This window comes from Mus caroli, chromosome 4 (assembly GCF_900094665.2).
Source record: "Mus caroli chromosome 4, CAROLI_EIJ_v1.1, whole genome shotgun sequence".
NCBI classification, from domain to species: Eukaryota; Metazoa; Chordata; class Mammalia; order Rodentia; family Muridae; genus Mus; species Mus caroli.
In genome coordinates this window covers 79,362,389-79,383,008 of record NC_034573.1, presented here as the reverse complement: position 1 = coordinate 79,383,008, position 20,620 = coordinate 79,362,389, and the positions used below count along the sequence as shown (strand labels likewise).

The 20,620-nt window shown below is 42.6% G+C and overlaps 1 protein-coding gene and 1 non-coding gene across 2 annotated transcripts in view; one reads left to right on the top strand and one right to left on the bottom strand.

The window, feature by feature from the left end:
* Saxo1 (stabilizer of axonemal microtubules 1) overlaps positions 1-20,620 on the top strand; it is a 100,299-nt gene that overhangs the window by 24,356 nt on the left and 55,323 nt on the right. The window lies entirely within an intron of this gene.
* On the bottom strand, positions 20,395-20,501 carry LOC115031080. The gene has a single exon (XR_003836645.1). It is a non-coding gene; the product is annotated as a U6 spliceosomal RNA (small nuclear RNA).

The window sequence follows — 20,620 nt, the reverse complement described above, 5'->3', positions numbered from 1 at the left end:
AGTGTGACTCCCTTTATTGCTACAGCATTGGGTGGTCTGCCAGGGAGCACGCAGCATAAATAACAACTAATAAATAATTTTACAGCACAGGTCCTAAATCTTTCCAGATAGTGCACTGGTGTGTGGCTGTCAAATGCCAGGCAGGTCCTAAGAAAACAGTAACTTTAACCCATCCATCTTTTACATACATGGCACATTGCTGTCATAATTTTTTCCTGAGGTTTTAATGGCTCCAGGGGAAAATGTGCATGTGAAAACACACATACGCAAACACACCCTCCCATGCATAGCTTCAAATACAATCCATTATAGCCCATTTGGAATGTTTCTTCTTTGGCCACAGTAATGTGTTTTACTTTGTTGCCAAGAATCTGAGCATACTTGATATTTTTGAAATATGATTCCTCTGATTTCTGCCTTCTGGACTATCCATACTTTTGCATATAAATTAGGATCAGTAATATTTAGAAGATAGATTTCACCTATTGCACAGGCTTGCTTTTCTTCTTCAACTCTTGATCCAGTGTCCTTGTGTTCTGTGTCACTAGTACCTTTAGTTTTTCTGATGAGTTGAGGATCCTGGACTTTTTTTTTTTGGCCTGGAATTTCCCAAGCTTTTGTTTCATCTTCTATAAGTTGGGGATAAGCTAAATGGAAATGACTTCAAATATTGATGGGTACAGTAGCTAATATAATTCTTAACTTCATGTGAAGTACTTAGTAGGTGTCTTCCTTGCCTTCTTAATGTTTTACGTTATCTTCAGTTGAAATTCTCCCCATGGCAATACCTGTTTTTTTTCCCCCCTGTGGTGTCTTCCTGCGCTGGAATGGAAGCCACAGTGTTTATTTTCTTTCTTTTTGTGTATATGATGCACACGTGAGTGCAAGCATATGAGTGTGCACAGGAGGATGCCGGAGAAGGACTTCAGATGTCCTGTACTATTGTTCTCTACTTTATCTGCTTGAGACAAGGTCTCTTACTGAACCTGGAGCTAGGCTGGTGGCCTGAAGGCTTTACCAATCCTCCTGCCTCCAGCCTTCCCAGGGCTAGAGTTACAGATGCATTCATGGCCACACTTGGCTTTTTATGTGTGTGCTGAAGATTCCAACTTGGGTTCTTATGGCTGTACAGCGCGTGCTCCTGCTCACTGATCATCTTGCCAGCTCTTGCTCTGCAGTTGCATGGGGTACCATGCCTCACATCTATCTACATCTTGGCTCTGGCTGGGATGCCTTTCACTCTGGTGATTAAAGGGCACATGTCTGTTCATTCCTTTATGATACAAGGGGATTGAGCCACTATACTGAGCATCAAGGTAGAGGCTGGGGCTGCTCAAGCCTCAGCAGTTCCTAATAGGGCAGCCCACACAGTAGCTGTGGCTGTGGTCATTTGTGGAATCACACACAAGTGTATGGGACAATTTAAAATGAAATCTTAACTCGCCAACTCACCAGAATAGTTCCCATTTGAGATTGCTGTTATTTCCTTCATCCTTGCTGCTTGTGGTCTACCCTTTCCTCATGTCTTACTTGGAGAAGCCCTTGGCTCTTCACCTTAGAAGGTATGGCCACATGGGGGTAGGGGAATAGGGCTTGTGAAATAGTGGTTAATTAGGGCAGCAAAGCTGCATACTTCTTGTGTTTTAGGGTTGGTTTGTGTATTGACTTCAAAATGTGACCCTATTTGGGGAAGGGTTTTTACGGAGGTCATCGAGGTAGTATGAGGTCATTGAGGTAGTATGAGGTCATCAAGGTAGTATGAAGTCATTGGAATGGTCCTGTATACTAGGACTAATATTCTTGTCAAAAAGGTGAGATGTGGATTAAAGGACAGACACACATGCAGGGAGACGATGGAAAAGACACATGTATATCATATTCATCTGATATTCCTGGAAACTAGGAATGACATAGATATTCTCCCCAACAGCCATTTAGTTTAACAACATTTTAGTTTAATTCTCCTAGTGTGCATACAAGTTAATGGAAGCCTTACAGGAAGGTAGAACACTGGCATTCTCTCTCTCTCTCTCTCTCTCTCTCTCTCTCTCTCTCTCTCTCTCTCTCTCTNCACTGGCATTCTCTCTCTCTCTCTCTCTCTCTCTCTCTCTCTCTCTCTCTCTCTCTCTCTCTCTATATATATATATATATATATATATATATATATAAATTGTATGATGCATCCTACTACTGAGTTATTGATATTTTAATGGTAATGGTGCTTTAGAAAGAACTCGTATATCACGTTCAATTCCAATTATCATTCCATCGACTTCAGACCACTTTCCAACTAGTAGTCTCTTGTTGACGATCTCCAGAAGTTCAAATTAGGAGTAGAGTGTGACCAGGAGACCATCTACAGCAACAGCCCATCTGAACGTCTGTTTGAAGCTGAAGTCAGGTAAGATGGGTAAGGAAACTTTCCTATGTGGAACACAAACAAATCATCTCCCATCTCCCATCTGTCCTATCTTTCAGCAGCCTCTTCAGCCATGAAGTAGAGGTAGCATTGAGGGATGTAAAGAGTTTATTGTATTCCCCAGCTCTGCAGAAAGCTGCACACCACCCACGTGCTCAGAGCCTCCCAGTGGTGCTTTTCAGATAGACACTTTACACCAGTGTGGGCTGAAGTGAATTTGCCATTCTGCTTAGGGGTTATTTATTTTTAACAAAGTTCAAAAGTGCTAAAACATTCAAAGAGTAGTGGACATGTACACTGAATAGCTAAAAAAGCACATTTTCCTGAAGCTCATGTTCTGGAATTAGAATTGGCCATCTCTATAAAAAATGTATATTTTGAAGTTCTGTATGATAAATCTATATTAATAACCATGGCTATTGGGTGACTTTAGGATTCAGATAACATCAATAACCTAAAAAAATCACAGGGCACTTTATAAACATCAATGCAGACTGCATTACTGTCTCTATATTAGAGGACTTGGGCTAGAGCTTAATTGAATTAGTCATTTGGTATCGGATGAAGAGTCAGTTCTCCAGTTCTTCTTAAAAAGTAGGGAAGGAAGGAGGTATAGAATGTTATGTTTTGGCATGATTTTATTTGTTTTATTAATTTCTTTAGCCATTCTCAGCTTATTTCATTATAGGGAGGTGGGGTATTTTCCATTTTCCATGGAAGTGGTGATCGTGGGAGGAGGGATCCTTTGTGCCTCATTATAACCAATGTAACTCAGTCTAAAGCTGTGGCTTTGTGCTCTGAAAGGCAAATGATCTTATTTCCATTTCTTTTTAAAAAGGTGTAATTTTCACAGAGCAAAGTTCAAAACACAGAGGAAATTGCTAAGGGTTCTTCTTCTGTCTCCCTTGGTCAATAATTATTGCCACAAACTGTGTGCAGATAGATACTCTGTGGTTGGAGTTGCTATACCACCTGGCTGTTCATATCAGGTGAATTCTCACAAAGAAGGTCCTGTTTTCCTGGGCCTGGGAGTCCAGTTTGTGTGTCAGCATGCACATCTCTGTGCGCATGTGCTGTGTGTGCAGAGACTAGAGGGGATGGATCCCCTGGAGCTGGGGTTCAGGCGGCAGTGACGTGCTAGGCATGGTGCTGAACCAAATGTGAGACTCCTGGAAGATCAGCATATGTACTCTTATCCACTAAATTGTCTCTCCAGCCCCCAGGAGTCTAGTTTATTAGAAGTTTTACTCTTGAGCATTCAGAGTTTTGCCAATCATAAAAGTAGCCACAAATATAAAGATACAGCAATATATTATCAGAAGTATAATTAAGAAATACTATACTGTTAGTTGCACACAGTGGGCACACATGTAGTATGTACATTCAGCATATAAAATGCACAGCTTTCTTATGAGTCAACTTTATGTGTCTAGCGATCACACAGTACACATGCAGTAAGGCATTCCTAACTACCTGATTAGGAACCTCTGTACTTAGTCTCAAATCTGGAGGTACTTAGGTGTGAGTGACTTGTGACTTAGGAGAGATGGAGGAAGTTTGAACAGATACTTATTTTTACTCTGTGTTTATGCTTGCTTCAAAGTACTTTCTTATGCATTTTGTACTGCACCCATTGTGTACCTAGCCTTTTAAGGTACCCTGTTATGTCCACTTTGAAGGGGAAGATGGGGATACTCATAGGAGGCAAACGCCCTTTAGTGACGGTGCTCTTTATGGCTGACGAATGTGTATCTGGTACCTTCCGAGCTGCTTTGCTGGAGGAATCTGTGACACTCAAAGAGAAATCTGTTCTTTCTGGTGTCTCATTGGTTTGCTGTGTTGACTGTATCACCAGAGCCTGGTGTCTTCCCCTCCGGTAAGAAGGAACTTCTAAAGTCACTAGTGAGCCCTTACAGGAGTATTAAAGGTTGTGGCTGATTGTTGTAGGGAACAGTCACAAAGCCAGAAAGTGCAGCACTTGCAGAAGCCAGCACCTGGGTGTGCACAGTGAGGACAAAGCTCCTGGATCATCTCTCTCTCCCCAGATCACACTGTCGAATACAGAGGGACACAGTAGGCTGGGCAGGCAAGCACTCCTAGTAATACACGGGAAAGGAAAATGCGGTCACATTTCCTCATCATAGTCAAACAATGCTTGTTTACACTACAATAACCAACCTGGACATGTAGTTGATCCTAGCAAAGGCTCATTTGTGAACCATATGACATCAGAGGCTGTTTTCACGCAGTGACGAAGGGCCAGGGATGCTGCCACCTCACAGGTCGGCAGGGGAGAAAATGTGGTTATTGCTGAGCTGAAGCACGCAGTCTGAAGTCTGCTGTATCCTTACCTGCTGAGAGCTTGCCATCTGCAGCCACAAAGGCACCGCACAGCTTCTAGTAACATCCCAGTTAATCGCCACGCCTGGTAACTGCTTGGTGGCTTTTTTGTTTGTTCAATAAAGGTTAGGGATGCTTATGTACAATGTCAGTGGGTTAAGAATTTGATTCAAAAGTCAGGGTTAGGGTTAAAGTTAGGACTATTCATACTAAAAAAAGCACCTGAATTTTGCTTTAGCCAGTAATCGTAATTTCTCCATTAGGGCCTTGGTGTTGCACATAAAACCCCCTTGCAACTAGAAGCAGTCACTCTTCTTTTACCCCATCACAAAATTGTGCTGATTCTTTTAGAACACTTTCCTTGACTGCTGTCCCCTGGAAGTGTCAAAAGAAATAACCAATTGATGGTGTCCTTGAAGTGAACAGGGCCATCTTAGACACGTCATACTTCTGCAATGTACAATCTGCCCAAGTGATGCGACAACGTGACCCCCTTTTCATCTGCTATCGAATCTTTCTGATCTTACATTATGATCCGAGGTAAAAACTTTTACACTCTCCCACTCTCTACAAACACTGTGGAATCTATCTTTCTTTCTATTTATTTATTTATTTATTTATTTATTTATTTATTTATTTAGGATTTGATTTCAGTTGTTAGGTTGCAGGGGAAAGAAAGTATTGTTTGTCCTGCATTGCTGGGAGTTGAACCCAGGACCTTACTGGCATTAGGTAAGTGGCCCAGCACTGAATCTCACTCCCAGAAAATGTGAACTTTTTCAGAGTGAAGCACCTGTGTTGGCTTCAGAGATGAGCTTTGGCCGCCCTCGGTCTAGTTTGTTTCGAAAATGGTGTCTGCTTCCCTTTGCTGGGGTGTCCTGTGAGGACCACTTGGAAAGTCTGGAAAACATGGGTTCAGTGGGCTACAAGTAGTTCTTCTGATTCAAAAGCCTTTACTTAAGAAGGACCTCAATACAATGTCCTCAAGACTGATATATTTTTGCCATGGGCTAAAAATTAATGCCATTATTGGGAAAAATGTTTGCTGTCATCGAATAGATGACCTCAGCTATAACACTGTTACTGTTCTAGGAACACATGGAGGGATACATTGTGAGGGACATTTTGTCTGAACTGGAAAGCAATAGGTGTTCCTAAAAAAGAGTCTGTTTTGTCATCATATTATCACAGAAGGACACAGAAACATAGAAAACCTCTTACGATGCCTCCAAGCTAAGGACCTACGCTAGAGAATGAAGGAGCAATCGTGTGTGAAGAAAGGATACTTCTGCTCCCAAACCCTCCAGGACTGGCCTGATTGCACTTTGAGTAGTCTCTCTAGGGAGTAATTCTTACTCCTTGCTAGGAAAGCACAGGCCAGTCCGACCATTTGGTTTTGTGCAAATAAACTTGCTTTAATTTATTGACACGTTAGATGTACCTGCCCGATTTTCTCATACTTTTCCCTCGACATGCGTCGTGCACGATAGAGTTGCTGCCGCGTAGTCTATGTGCTTTTAGAGAAGTTGTGTTTGCTTAAGGGATGTATTGGAATGGTTGCAGCTTGTTCTCATTAGGCTCTGGAATGTGGCTGCTGGAACAGCAAGGCCTGGGGCTTCAGTGGTGGCTTAGCTCTCTCACCTCCCTGCTCTGAGAGACAGGCCACTCTGCTCCATTCTGAACTACCGTCTGGGCCTCTGTGGGTACCGGGCCAGGAGAGCTTGCCACCCAAGCCCATGGCTGACCATGAGATCTACCTCACGGACCATCAGCTACAATTGCCCCGATTGTAATTAACTACCAACATCCTGTTTGGCATGGTCAGCCCAAGGAGGCTTGCATGGGCTTGTGAGTAGCACTGGACATTGAGGAGAAACTCAGTGTAAGCCTGGCAGCTGGCCTTCCTAATAGAACTCCTGCTCAGTCCTGTCTTCCTACTCTCAAGCCCCTCCCCTGGCTCAGTATTCCCCCTCTTATTGTACTTAGCCAATAGCTTTCTAACCAGACTTCATGTTCTAGTTTTATTGACTCACATCGCTCTGCCCCAGGGAATCTCTTTAACAATGACTGGCTTTTTTAAGAGTTAAAGATGAAAACTTCTTTGCCTGTTCCACCAAAGCCCTGTCCTTTGAGATTTGGCCTCTGCCTTCTATCTTCTTCATCCTTATCTTCTTTCACTTCATGCTCTTGGAATATAAGACAATTTTGAAGGGATCTGTCTCATGCTTCGATTTCTTTATTCCTTGATTATTTTGCCTGGCATAATTAATGGTCCATTTGGCTAAACTCTGCTTAGGCCAAATGCTGCAGCATCTCTGAGGCTTCCTCCCCACTCCCTCTCCTGGTTCAGGTACTCACCATTGTACGTGCCTCGGCACATACAGTGCGATCGTAATTATGTAAGCACAGCAGTGCAATTGAGTAGGAACCTTCTAGTATAAGTACTTGTGTCTCCTGATTGGACTGCGAGCAACTCAAGGACTATAGCTTTCAATTTGTAGCTCTGGTAAACGATCTCAAGAGTTTGAATTGAGGAAAGATTGACAACGAGCTTCTTAGCAAGCCATCGAACACAGTCCTATGTGAAAGCAGATGTATCTGATCAGCGAGTCGATACAGGAGACTGGCTTGTCTTTTATGATGTTCACAGAGCTCAGTGAGTGTTCGGCTCATGGCCTTTTCATCTCTGTATCTGTCACGTCTACATGGATCTAACATATGAAATCATAGAAAGGTGCTCTGGGGCAATGCTTGGGAGTCAGTGACAGGTGTGCCTTCTCCTGGTCCACCGTGTGCTTTATTTTAAAGTACTTTTTCCAAAGTGCATTAGCTACGTTGCCATTGCTCTCATAGAACACCGTGATCAAGGCAACTTAGAGAGGAAAGAGTCTGTTTGGGACTTATGATTCTAGAGCAGTGGTTCTCAAACTGTGGGTCGAGACCCCTTTGGGGGTTGCATATCAGATATCCTGTATACCATTATAATTATATTACAATTAATAATAGTAGCAAAACTACAGTTCTGAAGTAGCAACAAAAATAATGTTAAGGTTGGGTCACCACAACATGAGGAACTGTACTAAGGGTCACAGCACTAGGAAGGCTGAGAAGCACTGCTCTAGAGGGTTAGAGTCCATGAAAGCAGGGCGGGTAGAGGTGGCAGGCAGCTGGAGCAGCAGCCGAAAGTGCACATCTCAAACTGCCAACAGGAGGCAAAGAGCATTCATGGGAACTCTGGCTTTTGAAAATTCAAAGCCTGTCTCCAGTGACACACTTCCTCCAGGGAGGTCCTTCCTCCTAAGCCTCCTCAAATGGGTCTGTCATCTGAGGACCAACTCTAAGACTATTTAAACTATGGGGAATCTTTCAGTGACATTATCATACAAAGTTTCCTCAGGATACTGTATGCCTTCCAGGGGTGATAGAACCTGCCCTGGTACCTCCTCTCTCAGGAGGAGAAGGAGCTGTGGGTTTTTTTTTTTTTTTCTTTTACTTTTCTGAGACAGAAAAACTTTCTTATGTAGCCTTGGTTGGTTTGGAACTCATAGCTACTTAGCCCTCTGTCCCCTCAGTGTTGTGATTAATGTTGTGTGCCACCACACCTAGCCTTGGAGACTTGTTGCCCGATACAGATTGCTGTGGAACACCATGAAGCATGACATCTAAATCCATCAGGATGCTTTATTGTGATTTTTTTTCCCTCCTGGTGCTTTAAACAATTGGCCAGTCGGTCTGAATGATCTCCAGTTTGGGAAACAACTGTATCCTGCTTGGCTTGTGGCTGGTTTCAGCTGAGCTGAACGGAGAAGCTCTATGAATTAATACACTTCAGACTGCCCTGGTGAAGACTCACGGAATTGCAGTGTCTGGGACGGAGCCTGCCTGTGAGGGTACAGGGCTGCTGTGGGTTGTGAACGTTACACAGGGCCAGCAGGCTATGCTACTATGAGATTTTCTTCATCCCCAGTGACAGGGCTCAGTCCACTCAGCTTTTAAGAGTCACATGTCTCCAAGCTCTGAGAGTAGCAATATAGGGGAAAAGGTTTTAGAGTTGAACAGAGCTGGCTAAGCATCTGAGCATTCAGGCATCTGGCACGGGCACTGGCACTTACCCACTTGTTTTCTTTATCACTCATGGGAAAGGTCCCCATCATCCTTGTGAGGGGCAGGAGGATGACAGAGTGAGAGTGCATTGTAGCACTCCTGACACACGGCAGGCTTTCAGGGTCATACTTACGTCTCTGCACAACATTCTGACCACACAGCTGAGGAGTCTGTGGATACAGAGTGAGAGCGGGTCTTATCTTTTGATAGAATATTAGTGACATGTGGGTTCCTATAACCACTCCATTTGGAGGTACCAGACTCCACAGGAGGAACTTCCTCTGTCTTCTTCCCCAGACCTACCCAGGGATCCTTTTGGAAAGTCACTGGGGGGTGGGCTGTGCTGACAGCCACTCTATGACTTTAGAGTTGCTTGTCTTCAATTTGCCTACATTTCCAGAAAATGGAAAATGCATGTAGGCAATCACCCTAAGAGATGGTTGTTATGAGAAGGGGATGGGTGGGTATTTCTGTCCCCTCCTGCCTTCCTTCTCTCTTTCCATCAGCAAGTTATTTAATTATCACATCACAAAGAATCAGGCAGCAGGGAGCAGACGCCTTCTGCTAAAGTGATTTCATGTAGATGCCATCACAGCCATTTCTAGAGGGTCTCAGGGAAGACTTTGAAGTTGCCTTTTAACAGGTTGCACCTGCTTCGCTGTCAGGTGTTGGGTCAGATCAGAATTTCACAAGTCCATTTATTCTGCAGCTCACAGGTAATGTGCTACCAAGAAGCCTGTATCTTAAAGGTGAAAATCTCTCAGCTATGTTAAAAATGTCAGTGGGAAGAATAGCAGGTCCCATACCACAGCACAGCGGTCCTGGAACTTGAGATGGTAGGACCCCAAATGAATGTTCCTTTGTTTCTTGATTTCTTTTTGTATTTTATATGCTTTAAATAATAATTTTATATTTTATAGACTTTAAATAAATAAATGCTTTTTACTTTTGGAAAAAAAATGAAACAACTTTTGCTACAAAGCAAATGTGATACTGCTACTTAGTATAAAAAATTAGGGGGTTTACAGAGTGGGTGACTGGTAACCTAGAGAGAGAGTGTGTGGAAGATTCCAGAAGACAGGCACAGCAGTGCAGGTATGACCCAGCCAGGATGGGGACTACTGAGCTCCAGTGCTCATATTCCTCCCAGCCCTTGCCGCTGTGCAGAGCTGTGGGGTAGTGTTTCGGGTGCAATCCTATGTGAGGGGGTACAGGCCTCCTATGTGAGCTGAGTTTCACGAGTCCCACAGAAGCTTCTGTGGAGAATTAATGGGCTGCTAAAACTTGGCTCTTGCATTTCTCGAAGCTCCATAGCTTCCATTCATACTACAGATTCCAAAGCCCCCCATACCTCCTTGTCTCCTGCCCCCCTCAACAGGGTCTATCTGTGTAGCTCTGGCTGCCCTGGAACTTGCTATGTAACCCAGGATTACCCCCAACCTGAGAGACCCATCTACCTCTGCCTCGTGGTTTCTTTCTTTAAACAATTGAAAACATGCCATGTATTTGTTTACTGCATGCATATACATGTTCATGTCTGTGCTTGGAGGTCAGAAGTGGACTTCAGGTCTCACCACTTTTCATCGTATTTTTTTGAAGGAAGGTTTTCAGTTTTGGCCAGTGAGCTCATCTTTTAGCTGGAGTGGCCAGGGAACTCTGGTCATTCTCTTGCCTGCCTAATTCAGTGCTAGGGTTTCAGGTATGTACTGGTACACCTGGATTTTTTCTTTACTTTCTCTTTTTTTACACAGATTCTGGGAATCCAAACTCGGGTCCTTGCACCCGCACCGAGAGCACTTTACCCACTGAGCCATCTCTCCAACCCCAACTTAAGGTTTTTAATCATTTGAATTTGTTGACTCTAAAGCATCAACAGTTGAACAAATCAGAATGTTCAAAACCTTGGAGTCTTTTCCTTTGTTGTCAGACACATTTTCTTTCTACGTCAGGTCAAAATAATTTCCTTTGTCTGTCGGGGGATTCTCCCTCCCACACCCCCCTGAGTTACCTCCCAACAGACAGCTATAACCTGAGTCCCGGCCTCTGGACCCTTGGCCCTCTTGTCCAAGTTACTCATTCTAGAGAACAGAGCTCCTCAGGCTACAACCTTCATTTGCTTTCTGTTGCCCTTAGTGAAGCCAAGAATCAGTAGGTCTCAGTCCAACCCAGAGCCTTGGACCAACCCCAGCGCTTAGGGGACCCCTTTCCCCAATCTGGCAGAAAATGGCTATGAATCATCACATAGTTCTGGGAAGGGGTGGGGGTGCGGGTAGGGGTGGAGTGGGGTGATGGACGAGATGAGGGACTGAGCCTTTCTCTCCTCAAAGCTTTGCCCAGGTTGCCCCCATCATCTTTGTCCATTCTTGCTCATGCAGATACCCACTCATCCCAGACTATTCCCTGTGAGGTCTGAACTTATCACGTGACTTATTTCTCTAACAAACCACACTGTGCCTAATTTTCTTCCTCTCACTTTACTAGTGTACTAAACAACTCCTCTAGTAACCGGGTCCACAAATGAGAGACCCATGAGGGCAAGAGTTTCCTGCCTTGTTCTCTCCCTGATGGCTAGCCTAGTGTTTCGAAACTATTCTTGTTGAATACAATTGAGTGGTTGCCATTCAAAAACACTTTTGGGTCAGTAAGGTGGCTTGGGCACAAAAGGTGATTGTCCCCAAGTTCAATCCTGGGACCCACCTAACAGAGAGAGAGAGCTAGTTTCCACTAGTTCTCTGACCACCACACACATGTCATTGCATGTTTATATCCACATACATGCATGGGTACACAAAGTAACCAATGTTGAAAATAATACAATCTCCCCAAAGTACCTTTAAATAATTGGTATATGTATATATACACAAAATTTACACACACACACACACACACGTATGTATAATGTATGTGTGCATACCTTTTCTCTGGGGAACATATGGTGGTTAGAAGATAATTTTGCAGACTCAGTTCTTTCCTTTTACCTTTGCATGGATTCCAGGGACTAAACTGCAGCCATTAGGCTTGCATGGCAAGCCCTTTTACCTGCTGAGTCCTATCTCTGGGGACCAAAAGTACCTTTTGATGAGCTATCTAGAGCAGGCTTAAAGAAATAAAATTCTTAATTGTTTTCTCTATTTGTGAAGAATGCAAAGCAAAACTGGGATGTCTAGTGTGGCAGAGCACTGTATAATGGTGTTTCTTTGCAGCCATCTGAGGTGCTCAGTCCCAGAAGTCTTTGCTATTTTCCAACTCAGAGCTTCTTAGGAACAAGGGTTTTCAGTTCTGTGAGGAAGTGGGCACAAGAAAAGGCAGGCACGAAGAAATGGTTTGGTATAGGCCCAATATGGCATCAACTCCTGACTCTTACATAGATTACTTTACCTCTCTCACAGGATTTGGCTCTCCCTCTGCAAATGATATCTGCCTAAGCCGTTGCGTGGGCTATAGATGGTGGCTGTGAGCATCTAGTACAGTACCAGGCCCATGGCGGGCAGGCTGAGAATACAATCATGTGCACCAGTCTTCTTAGCCGTGACTCGGGGTTCAATGAGAAAAGTGGGGAATTTGTGCATGCGGCTGCAGATGAAAGCAATTGGAGTTCCAACATTCACCCTGCACAATGGCCCTTAGTAACCTGTGGGATGGTTTGTAAGACAGAAGAGGATGACACTGATCCTGCAAGCAGAGCCTGAGCTCAGGCAGGCAGGAACACTGCACCCAGCAGGCCACTCTTTTGGCAAAATGTGCAGATACCTGGACTTCTGCGGTGAGAAGGCAGATAGATGGGTCCTCTTTACTCCGTGCGCGCTGTGGGAGGTTAGTGTGGGAATCACGCAGCTGGAGACATCTTATGTGTGTACAGAGCTTCAAAATGGTCCTCGCCCTTGCTGCATCTCTGATGGTGGTGGCATAGGAGTAGATCTAACAGTCGTAATACAGAAGACAAAAGCTAAGACGCTAGAACAGCCATGAGCTACCGATGGCTTCCCTCCCCCATGCCAAGCCTTGTGCTAAGTCCTCACTGCCTTGGTTTGGGGCTTGGTGAAGACTTGGCTGGCCTTGGTTGAGGGCTATGTGCGTGCATGGCAAATGCACACCAGCAAAAGGCATTTCTTCTTACCTGCTTTCGCTCCTTTGCTACTGGTCCACTCTTTGGGAATGCTCCTGCTGAAGAAAGAAGGTTTATCATACAGTGTAAGATTTCAACCACAAGGTTCCCGAGAAAAGCCTCTCTGTGCCGGGAGAGGGTTACAATTAACCTCGTAAAGAGCACAGATGAAAGTCTTTCCTATAGTTACAATCAAAGACACTTTAGGCTACTCTTTCCCCAGTGGAATAGTTGCCTTTACAGCACATTTTAAAGTTTTATTTCAAAAACAGCCAGCGTCTTAAAGCAGGATGCCGCATGCTCCCCAGGCCTCTGCTTACAATGTGTTTTCGCTTTTCTCAATCCTATAACCGAGTTTCTGGCTGTGATGTGAATTGCTACCTTCATGGCCCTGCACGCAGAAGGTTTTAGCTATGACTTCTCTATGCTTGTCTCAAGATCTCTCCCAGATTTTCCTGCTACTCTGACTTCAGAGTTAGCCTTACTATTTTAGCAAATATTGCTATTGTCAGCTCTCCGTTTTCATTCAGGGAAACGGAGTCTTGGGAAGTGGTAAACTCCATTCCACCTTTTACTTATACTCAGAACTTAGCTGCCCTTCAAACTCAGAAAAGCAGTTCATTCCTTGATCAACTGCAAGTAGACTAAAGTTCGCTGTGTTAAAGGGGAAATCACCTCAGCTACTCATCACAAGCCCTCTAAAACCCCCAATCACTTTAGTCAGGAGGCGAATGGATTCCATTTCATGTGCCTGTTCCAGGTGAGTGGTGGTGGCTGTCTGGGGTGCAATGAAATCTGTGGTTACTGAGAGAGTCATAGCAGGTGTTCCCCATCATTCTAGGCAGAGGATGTCACTAAACTTCCAAGCCTGGCTCAGTAGATTCTTCTTGGTCTGGATTGTGTTTCTCTGTCCAGAACCATTCATCAGCCCTGTACTGCTTGCTCTTACCCATGCTGTCTGTCACACTAATGTGAATGCATCTGCCCGGCTTCTCCAAAATGTCCCATGCCTCATGCCTCTCCAATACTGCCTCATCCTCTGACACCTGATTTGAAAACTGCCATTGAAACCTTCAGTCACACCCCTCAACCACAAGTCTACATGGATATTCTGTTGTTGCCCTGTGTCATGAAGATCCTGTAGTTTTTGGATTGTAATATTGTACCTTTAATTTACTCCAGCAGTTCATTGATGGGGTAGATGTTGGGGGTGGGCCAACTCGAAGTCCTGAATCTGGACCTGAAAGGTGTGTGAGCTGGTCAGCCCACCTGCTCTTCTGCTCTCCTGCCCTGCTCTCCCGAGTGCTGCAGCTGGCTAGGGACATGGCCAATTCTCCCACTCTCATGTCCCAGGGCCAGCTCTCTCTATAGATGTCAAGGGATGAAGGAGGGGAGGAGGGCATCTTTCCCAGTGCCACTGCCTAGCAGACAAGAGTTGAGGCTGGCTCTCCCACACTTATGCCCTCAGACAGTTCACCATCAACCCCCATATTCAGGGCCAGCTCTATTGTACTGCTCAGGTGAGATCCAGGGCCCACTCTCTCAAGTGCTGCCGCTGGTAAGGGGCAGGGCCAACTCTCCCACTCTCATGACCCCAGGGCCAGGGGGACCTATTTCTTAAACTTTTAAGACATGGTGACTTATTTTTTAATACTTTTCAAACAAGACCTTCTCTCCTACATTGTCACCACTAACCCTGTCTAGTAGGCATCAGTACAGATACACAGTGCTCATCACAGATTCCACAGATTTTGTTCTAATGGCATGGTTCTAATTCACCATTTTTTTTTCCTATTCTGGGCTAAGATGCATCTATCTTGGCATGGGTTGCATTAGCTATTATATCTTGTCAGCATCTTTAACTAGACTATCTCTCTCATCTTTTGTCATGGATTGTCAGACCTTTCTGCAGGGTAATCTTCTACAAGGTCCATCCAATCTTTCCTTGTCATCAGACTCAGACTTAGCCATTCCTTCTGGAGAGGAAACGGGAGATGCTGCTGAGTTCTTAGGCATCAAGTCAAGAGGTGCGTGATGGTGACTCACTTACCCCTGGAGAGGCTAACCTTGATCATCCAGGATTGGAGTCTGCCAGATTTCTCCCCAGTAAGAGCCCCATTTCCCCCTCATATTTGATTACTGTGGAGACTTCTTTACTATTCTATTAACATTTTTTACCGTTAGCTTAAGTACTTATCCATGGTCACATGAATCTAACATCAGTGGCAATCTATTCCTGTCATTTCTTTTACACTTACTGGTTGGCATTTTGTTGTAAGAAAGCCCCTTTCCTCTCATTTAAGGATGTGTGTATTTATTTCTGTGTGGACACTTGGGACAGTTTTGTTTTGTCTTGTTGCCATCATTATGCACTTTAATGTTAACCCTTTTCTCTGTCCCATGCTCCTCCCATGTTCTTCTGACACATGTTCATCATTCATTGTGCGGTTTTTGACTTTCTGACATAAGTTATCCCAAGGTTCATCTCGCATGTTCACTGCCTTAATCCTAAGATTTACGACTCTTCTATTATCTTTGATTCCTATAAGAGAAGGGTGATATTTAGAAACCAAACCAATGTTTGCTTGTCAGGTTCATTACTTCTCTATATTTTAACCTCCAAATGTCAAACTGATTAGGAGTGTGTTTTTTTGTTTGTTTGTTTTCCTTAAACATTTTTATTATTTAAATGCACTTTATATATCAAACATATTAATAATATTATTTTGAGAATCAAATACATAAAAATTTTGTTCAACTTTTATAATCATATGTTTTCATACCCTAAAAAGTCATTAATGAATATCTAATACTATCCATAACTGAGGATCCTATATCTAATATTGAATACTAAATTGTTTCAAAACATACAAAATATTCTTTGGGAATTAAGCATAGTAAAAGAGCATAAAATATTAAAAATGAGTCACTAAGGAACATATTCAAAAGCCCTTATATGATACCAACTGACATAGTATTTAAAATGCATTATATATATGTGTACGTTGTCTAACAATCAGTTGACTTAAAAAAGATTATGAGTGTTTCTACATCAGTAAGTATATTTAAAAAATTTCAAAATAGCAAAAACTCTTTGAAGTTAAACATTAAGAAAATGATAATTTCAAGCACAGTCAGTTTTGGAGAAAGTACCATGAGGTGCTGAAAAGAAGGCATATTCTTTTGCTTTAGGGTGAAATGTTCTGTTAGATCAATTTGGTTCATAACTTCTGTTAGTTTCACTGTGTCTCTGTTTAGTTTCTGTTTCCATGATCTGTCCATTGATGAGAATGGGGTGTTGAAGTCTCCCACTATTATTGTGTGAGGTGCAATGTGTGCTTTAAGCTTTACTAAAGTTTCTTTTATGAATGTGGATGTCCTTGCATTTGGAGCGTAGATGTTCAGAATTGAGAGTTCATCTTGGTAGATTTTTCCTTTGACCAATATGACGTGTCCTTCCCTATCTTTTTTGATAACTTTCAGTTGAAAGTTGATTTTATTCGATAACTCCAGCTTGTTTCTTGGGACCATTTGCTTGGAGAATTGTTTTCCAACCTTTTACTCTGAGGTGGTATCTGTCTTTGTCACTGAGGTGCATTTCCTGTATGCAGCAAATGTTGGGTCCTGTTTACATATCTAGTCTGTTAGTCTATGTCTTTTTATTGGGAAATTGAGTCCATTGATGTTAAGAGATATTAAGGAAAAGTAATTGTTACTTCCTGTTGATTTTGTTGATAGAGGTGGAATTATGTTTGTGTGGCTATCTTCTTTGGGTTTGTTGAAAGATTACTTTCTTGCTTTTTTCTAGGGTGTAGTTTCCCTCCTTGTGCTGGTGTTTTCCATCTATTATCCTTTATAGGGCTGGATTTCTGGAAAGATATCGTGTACATTTGGTTTTGTCCTGGAATATCTTGTTTTCTCTGTCTATGGTAATTGATAGGTTTGCTGGGTATAGTAGTCTGGGCTGTCATTTGTGTTCTTCTAGGGTCTGTATGACATCTGTCCAGGATCTTCTAGCTTTCATAGTCTCTGTTGAGAAGTCTGGTGTAATTCTGATGGGTCTGCCTTTATAAGTTACTTGACCTTTTCCCCTTACTGCTTTTAATATTCTTTGTTTAGTGCATTTGGTGTTTTGATTATTATGTGACAGGAGGAATTTCTTTTCTGGTTCAGTCTATTTGGAGTTCTGTAGGCTTCTTATATGTTCATAGGCATTTCTTTCTTTAGGTTAAGGAAGTTTTCTTCTATAGTTTTGTTGAAGATATTTACTGGCCCTTTAAGTTGGGAATCTTCACTCTCTTCTATACCTATTATCCTTAGGTTTGGCCTTCTCATTGTGTCCTGTATTTCCTGAATGTTTTGGGTTAGGAGCTTCTTGCCTTTTGCCTTTTCTTTGACTGTTGTGTCAATGTTTTCTATAGTGTCTTCTGCCGCCAAGATTCTCTCTTTTATCTCCTATATTCTGTTGGTGATGCTTGCATGTATGACTCCTGATCTCTTTCCTAGGTTTTCTACCTCCAGGGTTGCCTTCCTTTGTGATTTATTTATTGTTTCTATTTCCATTTTTAGATCTTGGATGGTGTACTGGCTTGTTTTGTGTGTCAACTTGACACAGGCTGGGGTTATCACAGAGAAAGGAGCTTCAGTTGGGGAAATGCCTCCATGAGATCCAGCTGTAAGGCATTTTCTCAATTAGGGATCAAGGTGGGAGGTCCCCTTGTGGGTGGTGCCATCTCTGGGCTGGTAGTCTTAGGTTCTATAAGAGAGCAGGCTGAGCAAGCCAGGGGAAGCAAGCCAGTAAGTAACATCCCTCCATGGCCTCTGCATCAGCTCCTGCTTCTTGACCTGCTTGAGTTCCAGTCCTGACTTCCTTTGGTGATGAACAGCAGTATGGAAGTGTCAGCTGAATAAACCCTTTTCTCCACAACTTGTTTCTTGGTCATGATGTTTGTGCAGGAATAGAAACCCTGGCTAAGACAGATGGCTTTGTTCATTTCCTTCACCCGTTTGATTGTGTTTTCCTGTAATTCTTTAAGGGATTTTTGTTTCCTCATTTAAGGGCTTCTAGCTGTTTACTTGTGTTCTATATTTCTTTAAGGGAGTTATATTCTTCTTAAAGTTCTCTATCATTATCGTGAGAAGTGATTTTAGATCTGAATTTTGCTTTTCCAGTGTGATAGTATATCCAGGACTTGCTATGGTGGGAGAGTTTGGTTCTGATGATGACAAGTATCCTTGGTTTCTGTTGCTTATGTTCTTATGCTTGCCTCTTGCCATCTGATTATCTCTAGTGCTACTTGCCCTTGCTTTATCTGACTAGAGCCTGTTCTTCCTGTGAGTCTGGTTGTGTCAGAACTCTTCAGAGTTCAGCTGTCTCAGGGATCCTGTGATTCTGTGATCCTGTGATCCTGAGATCCTGTGTGTGTCAGAGCTCCTGGGAGTCAAGCTGCCTCTCTGTGATCCCGAGATCCTGGTGTGACCAAGCTCCTGTGATCCTATGATCCTGTGATCCTGTGATCCTGGGATCCTGGGATCCTGGGATCGTTAGAACACCTGGGAGTGGAGCTTCCTCTGGGTGTTGTGGGACTGGCTGTGCTCAAGGTCTGCTCAGGGCACTAGCCCAGACCAGAAAGAGTTTCTTTTTTGTTTGAGATGATGGGTGACTGGCTCCATTGCTTTGGGCATGAGGCAAGGCAGAACTTTATGATGGTGGAAAGATGGCAGAGATGACTGATTACCTCATGGCATATGGGGCACACACACACACACACACACACACACACACACACATCATAGAGAAAGAGAGGGTTGGGGGAAGCGTCTGGAGACAAGTCTAACTTTCAAAGTCATCCTACATCCTATTTTCTACCACCTCCCAATAATACTGTCAAATTATGATTAAATGAATTGAACTGTCAGTAATTAGATCTACCAGCTGGCACCATGACTGCAACACATGAGATTTTTGGAGTTTACTTTCATTCCAAACTATGCCATATTCATAAATATACCTGCACATATATTAGTTATATGGAAAATAATTATTTTTGTTACTACTTCTTTATCAGAGTATGTGTAGAAATACCTTATTAGAGTGAGAAATACAAATTTTTTTCATTTTTCATATATTTACTTATTAGTTTGATGTAGACAGGCCTGACATGCCTTTTCTGTCTTCCAACAGTGTACCTTCAACCAAAAACTGCTTACTCTATTGACAATTGAGGTACACTACTGCTAAGATCTTTTGAATATTGGATACCAGGGTCAAGAAGGGGAGATGGGAAGTAGTGATAAATAATTTTACTTTATTTTATTTTTTTGAGACAAGGTCTCACACAATCTAGGCTGGCTTTGAATTTTCTGTGTAGCTGAATATAACCTTAAACAGCTGATCCTCTTCACCCCATCTTCTGAGTGCTGGGATTACAGTTGTCCATTACCATACTAGTTTTAAATAGTAAGCACTTTACCAACTGAGCTGTCTCTACTCCCTACAGGAGTGGTTATTAACATTTTTTTCCGGTTGTAGCACCCAACACAGTACATGGCCTATAATAGGAACATCTTGGATGTTGTATGAAGGAATGAATGAATGAGTGAACAAACTTGTACAATTAGTTTCCATTATTCAATCTATGGAATGTTATATATAGATTATAAAATGTAAAGATATATACTATAGGTTAGCCCAAAATATTCATTGTATTTGGAGTCTCTCTCTCTTTTTTTTTTTTTTTCAAAATCAAATAGTTTTGAAAGTTCACAGTAGAGTCTATGAACAGGTGTGTTAATCTGTCATATGGGCTGAATAGAACTCTGATCTAGAGACAGTTGGCAGGTGATGTAGCTTGGCTTCTTATATGTATTGTACAAGGCATCTGAGGGAGCCATTAACAAGAGACTGAAAGAGCAAAGCACAGCTTGACCTTTTTTAACTGCTTCATTTTGTGTGATATTGATGATGATGACAGTGTGTGTGTGTGTGTGTGTGTGTGTGTGTGTGTGTACTAATACAAAGAAAGTGCCCCTGAGAAGATAGTTTCTGTTCCTCTATGTGTCTTCTTAGTTTCAGTTGGCTTGGTGTTCTACAGTATCCCTTTTCAACAATTACAGTACAATAGTAAAAACAGTTACAGTAATATGTAGCTTTATGAAGACCATGCAGAATGCACAGCAAGAGGCCAGTGCTTTAGAATGGCTGAGTTCTCTCTAACAGTATGCTGTTTCATGCAAACTTAAAAGTAGTCATCATCCCATGACTTTCCCCTAGCCCTTACCATGACAGCTACATGTATGATGTTGATCAAATAAGTGTCAAATAATGGTTAGTGTCATTTAGAGAATAGATTTTGTTGGGTAATCATTTCAATTACTTCTCACTCACATTTCTCTTGCCTGTTTTTAAATTTATTTATTTATTTTTTAAAATATGGAACACTTCACGAATTTGTATGTCACCCTTGCACAGGGGCCATGCTAATCTTCGCTGTATTGTTCCAATTTTAGTTCATGTGCTGCTGAAGTGAGCCCTAATTTTTTAAATTCAAATTTAATTTTTTTTGATTTTTAATATTTTTATTACATATTTTCCTCAATTACATTTCCAATGCTATCCCAAAAGTCCCCCATAGCGCCCCCCACTTCCCTAC